The sequence below is a fragment of the Nyctibius grandis genome, chromosome 6 (genome assembly GCF_013368605.1).
Source record: "Nyctibius grandis isolate bNycGra1 chromosome 6, bNycGra1.pri, whole genome shotgun sequence".
Lineage (NCBI taxonomy): Eukaryota > Metazoa > Chordata > Aves > Nyctibiiformes > Nyctibiidae > Nyctibius > Nyctibius grandis.
The window spans coordinates 43,093,774-43,109,080 of NC_090663.1; positions in this window are offsets into that span (position 1 = coordinate 43,093,774).

The window sequence follows — 15,307 nt, forward strand, 5'->3', positions numbered from 1 at the left end:
TGCTCCACCTACAAAAAACTCTCTATACCTTCTTGAGGAAGGTGACAGTTTTATGTAAGGAGGCTAATCCTGATCCTAGTTTCGTCAGGATTTCTAACTACAAGGTCGAGAAATTAAGGACCCTGGTTGTATATACTCACTTCCCAAAAAATATCCTGCCTTGTGATACCACGAGAGAGATTCACTCCTTAAGCAACTGGCAATTTAAACTGTTCTCAACAGTTTCTAGATGGTGTTTGAAACAAAGGATCCTTACAGGAAGGCTACAAAAGAGAAAACACAGGTTTTTTGCCATGTAAGAAATCCATAAAAGTCAAATTTGAACAGTAAAATGAACAGCAGTGTAAAAAAAAAAAATATCTTCAGGTTCAGCAATAGCTTTAACTATTAGGCATTTATTTTTAAGCTTCTTAACAGAAACACCATTTAGAAGTAGAAAAAAATGAGGGGACAAAGATCCTCTTTTCTGTGGGATTTGGACTTTTTTCCCTAAGACAACACTAAGCTTCAGGTTATTACTAGTAGAATAGTAGTAATTATAAGATGCTGTCATGCACTATAAACAATTGTTAATAGCCTTTCTTATGTTTTTTCCAAATAAATGAACTATCCCATCTCTAGTCAGCAGTAGCAGTTAAACTCACTCCTGAAGTGACATTGATTATCCACCATTTTGTTAAAAACAGCCCTTCACCTTCCCCCTTTTACCCCACTTGGAAATGCAGTGTGAAAGCTTTGTTTTTCTTAGCTCCCAACTTTTCAATCACCCTGAGCTTTGAAAAACTTTTGGAAGTATCTCAGTACCTAAAAAGAAGGTGAATCTAAAGGAAACAAACCCAGCGCTTTAATAAGAAGCTGGAATAGCAAGTACGCACGTCAAAGTAAAGTGGAGGAAGAAGCCACAGGGAATATTATGGATAAATAGTGGAATATTTACCTTTTTAGAAAAGGGAGGAAAAGGGTTCTGCTGGCTTGCTACAGGATGGGGATACGGAAAGCAGATCAGAAGGCTTGTTTATCTCAGAAATTATTAAATACTTAATTGCTTTAGAAGAAAAACCTAGCACAGCAAGTTTGAGCAGTTTTAAAGAAACGTGATACATTTGGATGCAGAGCATTTTAAGAATCTGAAGATAAATAGCAAAGTGGTCTAATGAAGAAAAGTGAAACAGACTGCATAAATTATGTTGGACAGATTATTTCTAGAAAATTATATTGTCACAAATGTGACCTACCTATACATCAAAGAAGTGCTGAAGTCTCATATAAGCTCAAGCAGTTTGGGCCAGATGTACTTCATTATGGGTTTCTAGCTTAGCTGAGGGTTAGACCCTCAGGCCTCTGTTGACAGATGTTTGAGTAATACTTTATTTGGTTGCTTTTGCAAGAAAGGGCTGAAATGATTGCCTTTGCTGACAGGAATCTTAACAGTAACTTGAATTTGCAATGGTACCTGTTTCTCACAGGTCATCTGATGCAATTTTAGCTATGTAAGTAAGTAGCTTTGAATCTTCCTCGATTTCGTCAAAGAGACTTCTGAGCAGCCTTAAGGTCTCAGGCAGACAAGTTGTTAAAGCTTAGCACCAGACAGAGGGCCTCAGAAACCCAAAAGAAAGAGGAAAAAAATGCATAAAGTCTTTCACACTAAACAGGCACCATGGTTAAGTGAGCTGAGTGGTCAGTTTAAAGGCGTTTATCTTTTTAATGGGAGTTTAAATGTAAAATCATTACCCATAAGTTAAAGTTGTTATTAAGTACCAAGCAGTAAGTTATGTTACACCACTGAGTATGAAATTAAGTTTCCTTTGAAGGGTGCTGCACTCAGTTTAAAGTTGCAGTTTCTGCAATTATGTGAGAGGAGGCACATTCCTAAGAATCCATCAAGTTTATCTATTTTGTCTTTTTGCACTTTTCCGTGACAAATGTCTAATTTTCTTCATATCATATAAACATTAGATATGCAATACCTTCAAAGGACCGAAAAGGAGAAGCAGAAGCCTTCTTCAGCATCTTCATTTTAAAGGGATATTTAGGTGAGAATTTCTGTTTAATACTATGCTTCCAATATTCTCCACGAAGGATCACAGTATATATAGAGCTAACATGCCAAAAAGAACTCAATGTTTGACCTAAGGAAGGTAAAAAGGAAGTTAAAATTGTTTTGTCTGGATAAATCAAAGGGAACAGGTAAAGAAACAGAAATATATGGATATACAAGGCTGTAATTTGGAAAAGGTTCTGAAGGTAATAGACATTCCTGAATTTTTTGAATTTTTATTTCAGACAATTCTCTGAAATTTCTAGAGTAACATTTTGTTAAGGGTCAGATAACATACTGATAGGCTCACTGATTTCCATTAAAAACTTCGAAAAGCTAGCAGGAAAAAAAAATGTAAAAGACAACAAAAAGCTGAAGTAAACTTACAAGAAGACTGCTGGGACAAAGATTTAATGTGTGCTATCCTTTTCACAGATTTAGCTGAGCAGCTACCGCTAGAAAGTAGAAATATCAAATTCAAATCTATTCATAAATGTTCTGGAAGAGGTGATTATCTTGTGATATGATAATTTTTGCTGATAATATTCAGGTTGTTAAGATGAGAAACAATGAAAAAAATATTTACTTAAAATACTACCTGAATGAAAAAAATTGCTGATGAAGTTCAATACCAACAAACAAAACGAGGTACATGACAACTCTGCTTCGCAGGGATGGCTTCTGAGTTCATTCTCCCTATCCAAAAGTGAGATACTGGATGCACAGATGGGTCTAAGAGGCAAAGCAGTCCCTTTTGAAAATCTCAGAGACATTGCATTTTGCTATGAAGAATTCAGGTCTCAAACAGAAAACAGAAGATTAGAACACAATTTATACAGAATCCCAAACTCTTACCTCTTCAAATAACACTGGAAATAGTCATGCTAGTTTCCTGCTGACCTGTTTATGTTCTGCAAGCATTGTTTTCATACTTGAGTTTATTGTCTACATATTTTATCTCTATTGTTTCTCTCCAGTCATGCAATTTATACAAATATAGTCAGAGTTTTACTAGTATGCTCAACTACAGCTTCTCTGGGATATTTCCCAGCATTACCTTTTCTAGACCATCACCTCTCTCATGGTTCACATTCTGCAAGAGCCTGCAGAAAGTCCACAGTGGTCTCCCTTTTCCGAAAAATATCCTAAGTGATGTAGAATCTCTACCAATACAACAGGATGAGGTAACAAGAGCAGCACTTTTGCTATGGTACTTGACTGATCCTGTTTATTCCCTATGTTTCTTGTAGATACACTGGAACACAAAACCCATCACAGTAGTAGCTGTCTCTTTCTGAAATGCAAGGCATAAAATAAAGTATTGGCAAGCGAAATACTCAAATATTCACCCAATACACCATCAATAATTTCTTTCTTACTGAAGGAGAGAAAAATGGATCAGCTTAAGCGCAATGTTATTCAAAGATGATAATGGAAGGGCTTAAATAGGTATGAATCATGGAATGGTTTGGGTTGGAAGGGACCTTAAAGATCATCTAGTTCCAACCCCCCTGCCACAGGCAGGGACAACTTTCCACTAGACCAGGTTGCTCAAAGCCCCATCCAACCTGGCCTTAAACACTGCCAGGGAGGGGGCAGCCACAGCTTCTCTGGGCAACCAGTTCCAGTGTCTCACCATCCTCACAGTACAGAATTTCTTCCTAATACCTAATCTAAATCTACTCCTTTTCAGTTTAAAACCATTACCCCTCATCCTATCACTGCATGCCCTTGTAAAAAGTTGCTTTCCAGCTTTCCTGTAGGCCCCCTTCAGGTACTGGAAGGCTGCTATAAGGTCTCCCCAGAACCTTCTCTTTTCCAGGCTGAACAAGCCCAACTCTCTCAACCTGTCTTCATAGGAGAGGTGCTCCAGCCCTCTGATCATCTTCGTGGCCCTCCTCTGGACTCACTCCAACAGAAGCTCAAAGCCTTATTAGAATAATATGGCTGGAAACAGTATTTCTGGCATTTCTTAAGGCTCTTGCTTTTGGATTCTTTTTCTTTCAAATAATCACAGAGTAAATTCTGTTTATCCTAAAATATGGTGTCACAGTTTAAAGCTGGGCCGGCTATTAAACCTGGGGCAGATGCTCTCTGTTAACCCTCCCCCCCCACCCAAAGGGAAAGGGAAAAGGAAAAGGGAGAGAGACTTACGGGTTGGAAAGTTAAAAACTGTTTTAATAAACTATAATAATGAAAAAGAGTACAATAATAATATTGGAATAATCAAATATATACAAATATATACAAAACCAAAATCAAGCTCCCCCGATGTCAGCCACGTCACCACCAGCACTGCAGGGCAGGCTCCGGGCAGGCCCAGGCTAGGCCCAGCGACGGTCGAGAGCTGGATTCAGGAATGCACGGATCAGGATCGGGGGCAGCAGGAAAGGCCAAGACCCTCATGATCCCCCCGCTTTATACTGAGAATGATGTGTATGGGATGGAATACCTTTGTTGGTCAATTTTGGGTCACCTGCCCTGTCTGCTCCTCCCTGCAGGTGCAACAACTTCGGCTCTTCACTCATAAGCAGTGAGGAATTTAGCAGTGACCTTGGTTTCTCTAAGACTAAGTACAGCAAGAGTCTTTCTGCATAACATCCCTACCGGTGCCTCAGTGATAACTACAAACTTCGAGCGTTATCAGTCCTAGAAGCAGACACTGTCTGCAAAACATGCAGTTACTTTCAGAAAGTGCAGTTACTTAGAAGAGACTTAGCTGAAAGTAAAAATCACTGAAAGGAAAATTGGCCTGGTTTAGGCTAAACCAGGACATATGGGCAATGTTGATCTTTTTTCCTTTTTATTTTTCAACAACAGGAAATATGAAGATAAAACTAGAAAGCAGAATCAGATTTAATACTGTCAGCAGAAGCAAAACTCTCTTTCAGCTACAAAAATAGTTCTAACTGAACTTACAGTAAGGACTCTGTGACATACTTGCTAATAATGATAATAAGAGACCTGGACCTGGGTCTATCCACCATTAGGTGCAATAGTGTATTTCTCATTGATATCGGGAAAATCTTTCTTATCGAGGGAGTAGATACACATTTAGAGATGCAAGAAATGCAAAACAGCAATTTCTATAGAGATTTTAAGAAAATATTCTTTAGTATCTTCTCTCAAAAGTTACAAAAAATGAAACATATTATAGGGATTATATCTGCAACAGGCTTGGCGTTACAAATAAGGGCTCACATGAAGAATAAAAAGTTAAAATAAAATTGAATTTCTCTTAAAAATAAAACCCTACAATTTTGAAATATTCTGTATATTGCAGACAGCTTTATAATTTTAAAATTTAATAACTTAAACTTTTTATAATAAGCTGTATAATTTAATATGTTTATCTGAAGTACTTATTTCTAAGCTCTTTAGAATTTTATGCAGAAAATAAATTCTAAGATAATAAGCTGATAAGATTTGTCAGCTTATTTGGAAGTTCTTTAGTCTTTAGTCTTTTCTCAACCACAAAGGCCTTGCTGCAAACTGGCACCATCGCTCCATTATTCAAAGCTGTTCTTGTCTTCTCTATGACTTACAGAACTGCAGCTAACCTTTTTCCTGATAAGACAATGTTGGCTACTGTTATCTGGAAAAAGCAGCAAATGCCAATCTTTCATGAAAAAAAAAAAGTAGCTTAAAGACTAAGCTGTTTATATTATAGCAGACACATCTGTCTATCGTTTGCCAATAAACTACATTGACATAGAAAACGTATCACAATTTATATGCTTTCTTTAGATGAACATGCTATAAGTTCTATCTGCAGTAAGAGTCAACTTTACTTTGTATAATGACTAACACTGGAGAAACAAAAAAAGAATGATCCTCTAGTAAATCATCCAACTTAAAGTTCAGATTTAAAAGCATTAATTTTGCATGAATAGTGGGCTGGCTTTACATGGAACAGAATATTATTCCTTAAATCATACCAAATACAACTTCCGTTTTTAACAGGAAAGCACTGAGCCTATTTTAAAATAGAAATCTTGAGTTCAGGTAAGTTCAACCTTAGTAAAAACTCATTAGTTTTAAAGTGTTACGAAAAAAACTCAAAGGTAAGCAAGGATTATTTCTTACTTGATTTCACCATTTCTGTTAAAAACTAATATTAAATTAAGCTATGTTTTGAACCTTTTTCTTCATTTTTTTAAATACATTTTTCCCTTTAGTTTCCACAGGAAAACACATAAAATACACATAATAACAATCATTGTAGGATACATGGGATATTACAACTGTGTAACATGAACTGAGAACACCATTTAACTTTAGATCCCACATTCAGTTAATGATGTATATGCTGCTGTCCAAGTTGTTAAGACGAGAGTTATCAAACTAGCCCAGTTATCAGCAAGAGCACAGTTACAGCAACAGAGATTGGCATGTTCTGGCCAACAGACTTCCTGGGTCTCGCAGCCTGTGCTGACCTCAACGTTACAGCCCTGGTAACAAGTCAGGACCTGAGCTACTTAATTTACTGATAACTCAGGTATGCTTACATAGGCTACAGATAAGTCCATTTAAATAAAATTGTAAGAGTGAAAAGATCAAAGATTACCTGAGCTAGCTTACTCTGCTGAGTACACCTGGGGTTTAAGTGTCCACATTAAAGCTCGGTCAGATATACAACAAAAAAACTCCAATCATTCTTCCCCCTACTCCAAACATTAAATACATAAGCATAATGGAAATAAATACTGTTAGAATACCTGATGAAACTCATACTGTGAGAAAAACACAGAAGACACTGCAAACTAAGAAAGCGCTAAATGAAGAATCAAGACAACTTAACTGAGGTGGATTTCTTTAAAGTTAGCTATGTGCTGAAGTGTGCTGCTGAGGGTCAGCACAGGTCTGAAAGGTCCATTACCCAAAGCCTGAAAACCCTCTGACATCTATGCAATTTTAAATAACCTGTCAAATTAAGTTGTCTCCTCTCATTTACAGGTCTGTGACTTGTACAAGATTCAAGAAACCGACCGTCACATTCCATCCTCACATTGACTAAAGGTCTATGAAATTACTTGCTGAAGCAATATTACTATCCTAGTACTGGGAAAGTATATATGTTAAATAACTTGTAGCACTTTAAAAGCCTGCAAGAAAATGCAGAAACAGACTTAAACAGTAGATAAGTTTGGAGTGGAATAAAGTATACAATGAGTGATATCTGATAATGAGAAGGCACACAACACATTCACTGAGAAGCTGCAGCAGTGTAGTTCGACTATCTGTTAAGCCAATCTGGTCCTGGTCCTGCTGCTTTTCTCAGGGAACTCCTGCCATTCCTGCATAGGTGCTCAGCTGTAATGGTTCCTTGCACGGTCAGAACACTTGTTTTAAAGACAAAACATGGAACCTCTGGAACAGTTCTCTTGAGGTGAGAAAAGGCATAGGAGAGTAAGTGAAAGCTTGCAGTCAACAGTGGGGAAAGGACTAGGATCTTTAAGCAGTATGCATCTGTTACACCAGTTCAACCATACGGCCACAAGCACCTAAATAAGGAATGGCTGGGACTTCTTTTGCTTTATTTCAGAGGCTTGCAAATAATCCGTTTTGTGTACTAATCACTATTTTAGCAGTGAGCTTCTTACTGTGCCGGTGTTTGGTTTTCCTTAACAATCTGTTTATTTCTCCTTTTTTCACCCATTTACAAAATTAAATCATTTAGAAAGCATTGGAAGGTATTCAAAGGTTAATGAAAGTGACTGAATGTTACTAATTCACTGATCAAAGGAGAGTGTTTTGTGTGCTTTATAGAGCTAGGAACAATTACAGTATTTATTAATTGTTACATCTACTATTACACTCTTTTATTATTACAGAGCTATGTAGTCATGGCTCTCTTCTTAAGACAGAAAAATACAGACATACCAGAACACACAGCTCCAGCTGGCCAGTAACACCTAAAAAAAAACCCCCACACTAAAAAAAAAACAACAAAAAACCCAACAATGCTTTAGTTCTCATTGTATTCAAGGTGACTGTGATATCTGTGATACTAGGTCTGACCTCATATATATCCTAAAATGTTACAGCACTCAAAAATCACCACAGCAGACCTAAAGAAGGTTGGGAAGAGCCTCTCTGAGGAGGTAGTATAATAGGAGACAAAGTACCAAAGTATTCACTCACCTCATAAATCATAAAAGAGACAAATTAACCTGTGCAGGCAAGCTATTAACAAGAAAGTCCTTATTAGCGAAGGGATTTCTAGTCCCCAGAAAACTGAGGGTGATGTGCAATAAATATCATAATGCAACAGTATCATAGCCTGTTACTGCCAAAGAGAAGACCCACCCCAAGTTCCCTTCTGGGTACCCCCAAATGCTTACTCCTGTCCTCTGAACTGCCCCAGCTGAACTGACCCAGTCCACACTGTTACATGCACACAGCTTCCTGATAAACCAGCGTAGGGGAAAGGGACCTGGGGGTCCTAGTGGACAACAGGATGACCATGAGCCAGCAGTGTGCCCTTGTGGCCAAGGCCAATGGCATCCTGGGGTGTATTAGAAGGGGTGTGGTCAGCAGGTCGAGAGAGGTTCTCCTCCCCCTCTACTCTGCCCTGGTGAGGCCGCATCTGGAGTATTGTGTCCAGTTCTGGGCCCCTCAGTTCAAGAAGGACAGGGAACTGCTAGAGAGAGTCCAGCGCAGAGCCACAAAGATGATTAAGGGAGTGGAACATCTCCCTTATGAGGAGAGGCTGAGGGAGCTGGGTCTCTTTAGCTTGGAGAAGAGGAGACTGAGGGGTGACCTCATTAATGTTTATAAATATGTAAAGGGCAAGTGTCAAGAGGATGGAGCCAGGCTCTTCTCAGTGACATCCCTTGACAGGACAAGGGGCAATGGGTGCAAGCTGGAGCACAGGAGGTTCCACTTAAATATGAGGAAAAACTTCTTTACTGTAAGGGTGACTGAACACTGGAACAGGCTGCCCAGAGAGGTTGTGGAGTCTCCTTCTCTGGAGACATTCAAAACCCGCCTGGACGCATTCCTGTGTGATATGGTCTAGGCAATCCTGCCCCGGCAGGGGGATTGGACTAGATGATCTTTCGAGGTCCCTTCCAATCCCTAACATTCTGTGATTCTGTGATTCTGTGAAACCAATTCATTAAGATGGACAGACACAGCGTCAGGGCAGAACTTCATGGGAAAGAAGAGGGTTGTCATTTTTGGCTTATCTAAAATCATGTCCCTCCAGCAAGCTTCTGCAATGGTGGTTGTCTGATTAGCTGAGATATGCCCACACAAGTCTAGAAAGGAAAAATCAGCTTCATGCAGTAGAGAAAATAAAAAATCCAAGATCTTTAACACTCCACCTGTGAGTCAGAGGGGAGCCTGACGCTGAATAGCTCTCAGTATGGGTGTCAGAGAAGGAGGAAAAACATACCGACAAAGAATTTATATTAAAATTTGCATTAAATTTGTATTGAAATATTAGTATTAGCAACGAACATTGGACCATATTTTTTTTAGAGAAACAAAAATCCCATTCCATCCCCCTCAAGCCCTCAATACACCTCACCAATCATGCATGCACTGGACCTAAATTCCTCCTTGGCCTTGCTGGCTATGGTCTAAAACATGAGATTTTGGTATTTTTGTTTTAACAGAGAGCTAAAAGTGTTCTGATGAAAAATGGAGAATGCAGAGCAGATTACCTAAATCCTGGAAGCAGAACAACAAAAAAAAGGCTTTGAACAGAAACATCAATTCAGATTCCAAGTCCAACCACCTCCCTCCAAAGGGATACAGCCTCATTTTGTTTCCCCTCAAGTACAAAACACAGTTATATCAAACACCTTAATTTTTACACCACTGCTCACCACTCTCCCAGCTTTAGAGGGGTTCCTGGGTGGAACGTTTGCTGAACTTCTGAGGAAGGTAGGAGTCTGAACTATCTCCTCTCCTTCTGCATATCACCTTCGAAGATTAAGTTGTAATCATCATTTTGCATTGGTCATGAAAAGACCTATTCCACTGTATTATCAGTATGACAATCATACTATAGTATATTTTCCCTACACATTTCAGCTGTTTTAATTTCAAATGGTTCTCAGTATTAGTAACTTTTAAATTAAATGCACCCTCTCTGTATTTTGTGTTGCTTGTCAGACACATTACATTATGAACCTAAATTTTTAAGCATTATTTAAATTAAATATGTCCCGCTGACACCTGCTTTTGGTTCATTCAGAGCCTTTTTCCTGCTTCCCTTGTAGTTCCATTTTTATCTCATCCAGAAGTGTCTCCTGCTATGCGGATGTTATCTCAACACTCAGGAAAGACCTCCGTATTCTGGGCATATATTTTTCAAGGCCATAAATATCTCTACTAGGACTTCAGTTTGCTCTTCACTCAAGACAGCTTCTCTCCTTAAGCAAGAAGTGATTCATGGGTCATGACGGTTTATCCAATTTGTTGCTAAGGTGAAACTCTACCTGTACAGCAAAGCTCACAAACCTTTCCAGAACATCTACAAATTGCAGGCTTCTTGTAGTTCTACATCAGTATTAGTTAGTACATATTTATGTCAGTCTTTTAAGCTGGGGGCAAGACCATGAGAAAGCTCACTAAATCAAAAATCAAAAGTATATCAAAGCCATGCCTGTAACAAAAATACTCTCACTCAAGGCCAAAGTCATGAAATCAACTATGAAATAACTCAAGACATTAATCTCTTTCAGTGCCCTCCCATTCACTAGAACAATTGCCTTTTTTTTTCCATGCTAAAATAACATAAGATTGTATCCTTTCCTTCCGCAGAAGTAAGAGGCTATTTTATACTGAAGACAATTAATGATCAGTGCATCAACGCAGTATTATTCAAGTCAAAGTCAGCTTCAAATTAAAAGTTTTAACAATTTTTAATATGACATTCAGTCACAAAATACTTAGAGCAATACATTGTTTGCTGGTACATCTTCATGAAAAGGCTATACGTGATATAGAGAATACAGAAATGTTTCAACAGTGATGTACAAAAACACCTACAGAAAACCTGTGTCACTGATCTTAAATTGGTATACCACAGCTTTAAAAGGAATTTGATAAAGTATTCAGGCTAGCAATCTCCCACCATATCAGCACCTATTTTTCTGTAGTTCACACAAAAGCACAACTACTTTATCTGAAATTATCACAGCTGTCAACTACTCTCATAACTACAAGAAGCTGGAGCTTAAGTTACTACTAATACATGGGCTCAAGTAAGTTCATGAACTTACCCTTTAGTTCCTTCCATAGGTTCCAATGGAATGGTTTCAATTAAGAGAACTCTTAAAACCAGACTCCTTTTTTTCCACTAGCTTTTTTCCCTAAGTAATTCTTCAAGAAGGCATAAACTATGAACCAAACCGCATAATACTCTCAGGAGGAAAACAAGGAGAATCACTTAATTTTACAGTAGGAGAAAGCAGACATAAAGTTACTATAAACTACTAATGCAACAATACAGGGATGAAGACTCTCTGTAATCCCAGACCATAAGTCAGTACAATAGGAAAGGCATAGCACATTCAACTTGATCACCTATGAAACAAACATGCACTGCTAAAAATAACTACAGAATCTTCATGTATATTAAAACTCACTTATATTAACACTAATGAAATGCTTCGAACTGTTAATTATATTGTCTAGCTTATCACTTTACAGTTAAACTAAGGTTGAGAGGAGGATTTGTCTCATATTTTTATAATACAGTGTGATCACCTATAAGAAATATTATTTCAAATGCCTTACATGTGCATACGTGTTTATAACACAATATGAAAGGTTTACAAACATATTCCCTGAGGATTCATTTTGCATTTGCCTGTACATTTGATGGTCATTTTACATAGCAACAGGGGAGAAATTTATTTTATTTTATTAAACACAATGAAAAATATGCCTCCAAATCCACAAAAATTGGCCAGAGGAAAAAAAAAAAAATCAGAAGCGCATGTAATAAATAGAGCTATTTTAACACTTGAAAACTGACCCAATTGAAAATGTAGATCCCCTTTAATCCTATTTTCCATGGTATTTCAGACACACGTTTGCCCCTTCATTCAGTCAATTCAAACATAAATTAAACAAATGCAATAAACAAATTTTCATGAATACATACGTTGGGACTTTGCATAGGACCTTCTTCACTCCGAGCTCACTATGGGCTCAGAGAACAAAACCTTCATCAGTAAAACACTAACTTGACCCATTCTCTCTCCTGCTGCCCAGTTACTTGTTCACACCACTGCATGCTGCTCCATCTGCGAGTTCAGACACAAATGTTTGTATGCAATGTCATAAGCTGGATCACAGAGAGGATGTGGATGGGAAAAAAAAAACACCAATACCCCTCACTGTATTTTCAGAAGGGTATACTTAAGTCACATTAGTTATAAAATGCAGTTCATAGTGTAGTCAGACAGTAATGAGCAGCAGTGGGAGGAGATCCCTTAAGCTGCCAAAAACTTCAGCTTTGTGAAACTATTCTCAGCATTCACGGAAAGTATTCAAGGCTCTCTAACTGCAGTTCTCTTAAGCCTAGTTCATATTTCAACATGCACTCAATGAAGTGCAGCAACACCAGGTAAGAAAAGAATAGACATACAGGAGTGAAAGTTTATGAAGACCTTGCAGAATGTTTTAGAAATACAATTGTATCTTTGATTAAAATACCCTGAGGCATAATATCCTTTGATATTGCTTATACTAAAAATTAATCATTATAAACCTAACATTGGCAAAAATTATATTTCTGCTGATTCTGGACCCTATAATCAAAAGCTATTTTGCTTTATGGCATATGAAACTTCCTTTACGATAACTGGAAAGGTAAAGGGGAAGGGAAAAACAACACACATTGCTGTATTAGATCATCAGTGCTCCCCACTACTGCTTATTGTTGTTAACCTATATTTAGAGCAGTTTTCTCCCAGATAGTAAAAAGCCTCACTACTTCCAAATCAAGCGTCTGCTCTGGATAAAGTCTAAAGAGGATGAGTTTTGTAACCACAGATACAGCATCTTTCTGTATTAGATAAGGTCACATTGAATAAACAAAGCTACTAAGTTTACTACACCTCATGAAATAAGCTGTAGGATGCTCAAGTAAAGAAATATCACCGTTTTAGACGTTTATACCCATTTGGAACAATCAAGTCACAAGTGTTTTACCTAGTACCCTTGTATTGATTGCATCATCCTACGTATCCTACAAAGAACACAACACGGACCTCAATCGCACAGAAATCTGCCGAGATACCACAGAAGCAACATACTATCATTAAACAATTTTTGCAGATTTAATACCTCTCCTGAAGAAGTGTATTTTGCTGTCCAAGGATTATAAGTGAGCTACTTAGTTTTTCACCACATAGAGTAAAAAAAGATCCTAGAAAGGAACTGAAAAGGAACTATAGGTGGCATAAAGTGCTTGGAAAGATAACTGTAATGCCAAATAAATAATTTTAAGGTGGAACATATTACAACTGCAACTATTTGAAATGATGGCTAACTTCCATTCTGAAAACAAGCAGCTGATATAAAAAGCTGTTTTAACCCCTGTTCACTGATGATTAGTAAAGAATTTTAAGTGTCTCTAATAAAAAATAAGTAAATTCCACAAATACTAGTAGCTTCTCATACATTTTGATCATCTTACTTTTATCTTTCTCCAGAAAAACTAACCTTTACAAGACAAGAATGCACTTCTCAAACTTCAGTGTGTTCATATCCTTAATTTTAGCTTTTCATTGCTATAATAAAATAAAAATAGATACAATAGATCAAACAAAAAAGCCAATGAGCAAGGAAAGGGAGAAAAAAAAGGAACAAAATAGCCATTAGAAAAAAAAATAGGTTTAGTATGAGCAATAGGCTTATAGGCTGGTTGTATCGCAGGCTGTAATGGCAACTTAGGCAACATGGAAAATTTGCTGTGAAGCCATCTGGGCACCAGACAGCTATCCTCACAAATCAACACATACTCTTGTTTAAGAAATTAAAAAGAATACCTTATTTGAAAGAACTATCACCTATTTGATCTTCCACAGGGAGAGAAGAAAATGGCCACTCTCATCAGGTATAGCTAAATTGAAGTCACAACACTACATCCTACCAGCAGCTTAAGCTAAAATAAAAATAAATAAAAAAAAAAACAAACACACCACCAACAAAAAAAAACACACAAAAAATATTTAATATATATGCAGTATTTTTCACATTGGAATATTTCTTCAAAACTCTGTAGTAAATATACATTACTAGGGAAAAAAAGAGCAACAAAATTATTTTTATATTAGAATTCAAACAAGGTGGCTCTACGAATCACTGCTAGACTAACAGGGAAGGAAAAACAAGTGACCTCCCTCCTCACAGAGTCTAGATTTCAGCTCTGCAAATTCCACAAGAGATTTTCTCCTTAATGGAACTTATTTCAAGACAACAAGTATTCTGTATCAGGCAAATTTAAAAGAAAGTAAAACTTTAGAAAACATTTTCAGTCCAGGTTTCTTCTGCACCATGTTTGCTGTTGGACTAGAAACTGAATTAAGCCTGACTTGGGATATGAGACTACACCAGGACAGAAACACATAAAAAGAACTCCAAGAATAAGCATAAGAAAATTGGATATACTTACAAGTAAATAGGACACACTTAGCAATTAAGGCTTTGAGCTTTGAATACACTTCTGATGATGCAAAACAATTCCAAGTTAGGCATAAACACTAAGATATAATTGAACTCAGCCTGTCTCATACTTAGGTACAACCAAAGTTGAGTAGTCTGCAATAGAATTTAAGTATCAGATCTTAAACATTAAAAGTAACATCATAAAGAATACATTCTAGTGTCACAACTGCAATAATTTTCTTAGTATTTATGACTCAGAGCACTAGAATTTCACAACATGTAGCAGTATATACACAAACTGAAAATACAAGAAGAGGTTATCAGACTGCTTTTCAATATTACAGATTTGGGGTGAGAGGATTCTTATTATGTTTTCTATAGCATTTTTTAATTTCAGTAAATTAATTAAAGTACATACTGATACTAGATAAGACAGAGTAAAAAAAAAAAAATAATACCTTAATGGAAGTCCTGTAAGCTTTAATAGATTTAGAATCTTGCTAAAAAAAAAAAAAAAAAAAATCAAGTTAAAGTATATTTTTGTAGAAGCTTCAGTTTTAGCATTCTACTTTAAAGCAATTATGCTTCATTATCCCACGTAATGCATAAACACTTTCAGTTATATAAGGTGGAACT